The sequence below is a fragment of the Oreochromis niloticus genome, linkage group LG18 (genome assembly GCF_001858045.2).
Source record: "Oreochromis niloticus isolate F11D_XX linkage group LG18, O_niloticus_UMD_NMBU, whole genome shotgun sequence".
Lineage (NCBI taxonomy): Eukaryota > Metazoa > Chordata > Actinopteri > Cichliformes > Cichlidae > Oreochromis > Oreochromis niloticus.
This window is the reverse complement of record NC_031982.2, coordinates 1,438,493-1,442,072: the sequence shown is the minus strand read 5'-3', so window position 1 is coordinate 1,442,072 and position 3,580 is coordinate 1,438,493. Positions and strand designations below refer to the sequence as shown.

Genomic DNA, 3,580 nt, shown 5'->3' with positions numbered 1-3,580 from the left:
GCTAACCAACTGGACATAGTGGTGGTAGACAAACAGAAGAAGACGGCTACTCTCAGAAAAATTATGGTTCTTAAATGGTTCTTCAGATGTCTTCATGGTTCTTTAAGGAACCATCATACGTCAAAGAACCTTTTTATTTTGTGGATGGTTCTTCAGCTATTACAAATGGTTCTTTAAAGAACAAAAGGTTCTTCATCCTTAGCTAAGTTTGATGGTGTAAAATGGCATAAATATTTATTCACTATAATGAGGCTGTGAATTAGTTTTGTGTTTTGTTTGTGTGCATGTGTGTGCGAAGGGGGAGGGCGGGTTACCTGGCAATTACCTTTTAAGAGCAGATGGTAGGAAACTGAATATTCAAATAAAAGTTAGAAATAATTGCTTAAAAATATACTGGTGGCAGCCTAAAGACCCTACCTCCCCACACCCCTAACCCCGCAAACCCACTGATCACAAATTATGTGGTAATAGAATATGGAATTTATTATTAAGATGTTTATGAATATGGTGAGTTAACAAACAGTAGACACAATACACACATCCAAATACTGTACTTCAGTTTAAAATTTTAATAAAGTATTACTATTTTCTGCTTCAATGGAATTAATTTTGAGATTATTATATATATTAGAAAATATAGCATAATGAAAATACTAGTTATTGTAAACTTTACAAACCACCCAGCAGTATGTAAAGTCAAATTATAAAATACTAATAAATAACAATTGCACAACAGAATCTCAGTGTAATGAACATACTTATGTGTTCATTACCGACACACTTAGTTTTGACAAAGCACGCTGCTTAGGTAAATGATCTCAGTAGTTGTTTATCACTGAGCAATTTATGTGTTTCGAGCCAAATAAATGACAGTGAGAGAGAGAGAGAGAGGGAGACAAAGAAGAAGAAGAAGAAGAGAGAGAGGGAGAGTCAATCGTTGGGTTGCGCATGCGCAGACAGATTGTGCGACCGGCGGGCCTTGAACTTTTTTTAGGGAAAAAACACTTTCTCACGGCCGGTGACAGCGAAACGAATAACAGTCTTCAGTACCTGCTGGTCTTTGAAGCTCTGGATTTTGGGACTGTTGGAAAAGGTAAAACGTTTTCATTAAAACCTTTTTACTGTTTTGTTTTTGTTACTCGTCATTGTAGCTTGCTGTTAATGCTGTGCTAACAATAACAGTTAGCTATGTTAGATACGTTAGCCGTTGACGTTAACGCAATTTAGTATCGGTATACAGAAACTGTTTTCCTAACAAAACCACTGTTATAATTAAGTGAAGGTGCTCCCAACTAATTGGCTTCTAAAATATGTGGTTCTATTGCGTGCTGCGTACATAACGTAATGTCAACTAGACTGATTAAATTTATAATATTGTTAAAGTCACTAATATGGCGCCTGAAGCCTGTTGTGATGTGAGCTGTGTGTCTGCTCTAGAAACTCTGAAATTCAGTAGATCTGAGCCGTACATTAAATACTCACATCAGCCTGTACTTTGAATTCTGTAAGAGCAATGCATAAGTGTTTTGAATGAATAGAAATGTGACACATTAGAAGATGTGTCTGTGACTGTTCCTGTGTAACTAATTTTCGGACTAGTTAACAAGTTATGCTCCGGTCATCTGATGTTACCAAGATAGATGTCCATTTGTAATATAGTTACATTTTCTTTGTACGTTTCATTTATCCACCATCGTACATTAAGCCAAGAAGAGATCATTATACTAACAAGAGGTATCAACACTGGGCCAAAGTTCAGCATGTGGTTAAAGTTTGTAATCCAGCCAGGGTGTGAATATCACTCAGCAGCCAGTCATAGAGCTGAAGCAGGTAACATCAACACATAAATCTACTCTACCTGGCTTAAATCACAAGACCACCTCTGACCGAAAAGCTGTAGATTTTTCTTGTTTGCACAAATTAATTCAGATTCACACTAATTCTTTTCACAGCTCCAACAAAATGAGGACGAGGAGGGGGAGAAAAACAATTAGACTGAATTACAATTGGCTGGAAGTCGAGGACAAGGAGAAGGAAGCTTAGGATGAGGAGGAAGGAAAGCAGCAGGAGCATCTTTGGGGATCTCTATGATGTCATTGAGGTTTGTTTCATTAATATTGTCCTCTCACAAAGAAAGATGACTTCTTTTAGTTCACCTACTTCCTGTGTTAAATGGTTATTTGCAAAGCATTGTGGAAAACCACAGAGCAGGCACGTATAGTGCATCTGCAGGTAAATGAACATCAAATCTCTCAGACTAAAATCTGTATTATACTTTTAGTCTTAAAAACATATGTTGTATATTTATCACCCTTATGATAAAACCCATGTCAGCCATTGGTTTATGGACTTTGTATTTAGAAGCCTCAACATTTGCTTTATTGCTATTCCAATGTTTTTTGTGAGCCTTTTGGGACCATATTAGGACGAGGGATCAGAATCTGGAGTCGTGCACACTACTGTTTCATTTAGCGTGTATCTATAAGATTTGTACAGCAGATCCAAGTTGTGCCTTGAAAACAGGAACGTTGTCTGCATAGAGGAGAACTTTAATAGCAGGCTTGTACAAAGTGAGGCTTTGTGCTCACATTTGCTGCAAACTCTCGTTTTAATTCTGTTTTCCTGTTTTGATGCAGAATTCACTTGAAATCAGGCAAGAACTGGACTTGTTTTTTATAATTTGTTCTCGTGAATTAATTGTGTATCGCATACATTTGATTTGACTTTCTGCGAGACAACAGTCGTCCACTGGCCAAAAAAGTTTTCCAAATACCTCCACGTTATCAAGTCTGGATTTAGGAAAGAAAAGCAAAAAAATCTGCACCTCCTGGTTCACATGCAATTTCTGTTTTTGTGTTCAGAGGCGGCGGCGAGAGGGGAGACCTCGGCTCATCCAGCTGGACAGCCTGACCAGGAGGAGTCTACATTAACTTGGCTCTTCCAGGGCACCCTGCAGACTCGGCTGCTGGCAACACCGGGATGACGTGAACGCCAAACAGGAGTCCATCACAGGTCGACTGCAGGTATGTGAGTCAGACCTTCTGAGGAGGGTTTCACTTTTCTCTCTTCTTTATAATTGACCCTTGTTTTCTCTCTCTCAGCTCCTCGTCTCAGAGTGGGAGGGATTTGAAGCACAAAGGGAGGAGCTTGTCGTTTGGTTGGCTGATATGGATGTCCACCTGAGTGAGGTTGACCAGCTGACAGGAAACACCTGTGAAAAACTGAAACAACTGCAGGTGTGGGGTTGTTTTGATATGACATATATTTGATATGATACATACGTCAGAGACATTATCCTAAACTGGACTAACAAAGAACCATGAGTCCAACTAGGGCTGCTCAATTAATCGAATTTTAATCTAGATTACGATCTGGGCTTTCAACGATCATTAAAAATGACTGAGCCGATTATTAGCACCTCCCTCGTGCTTTACTCTCGCGCTGCTCCGTTTGGCAAATCGAGCGCACCTCTCTGCGATTCGAACACACGTCATAACAATTAAGAGGACCCGAGGGAAGCTAAGCAGAAGTTATTTGGAGAGGAGAGGATAATGGCTGCTGAAGAGAGAATGCCGCTGGT

The 3,580-nt window shown here is 39.4% G+C and overlaps 1 long non-coding RNA gene across 2 annotated transcripts; it reads left to right on the top strand.

Annotated features, from left to right (window-relative positions):
- Positions 1–970: 970 nt before the first annotated feature.
- On the top strand, positions 971–3,301 carry LOC109195466 (uncharacterized). 2 transcript variants are annotated; one of them, XR_003214732.1, is made up of 4 exons: positions 971–1,093; positions 1,953–2,101; positions 2,862–3,023; positions 3,102–3,301. It is a non-coding gene; the product is annotated as an uncharacterized LOC109195466 (long non-coding RNA). The 2 variants fall into 2 exon arrangements; XR_002057064.2 differs by having other exon boundaries at positions 983–2,101.
- The last annotated feature ends 279 nt before the right edge of the window (positions 3,302–3,580 follow it).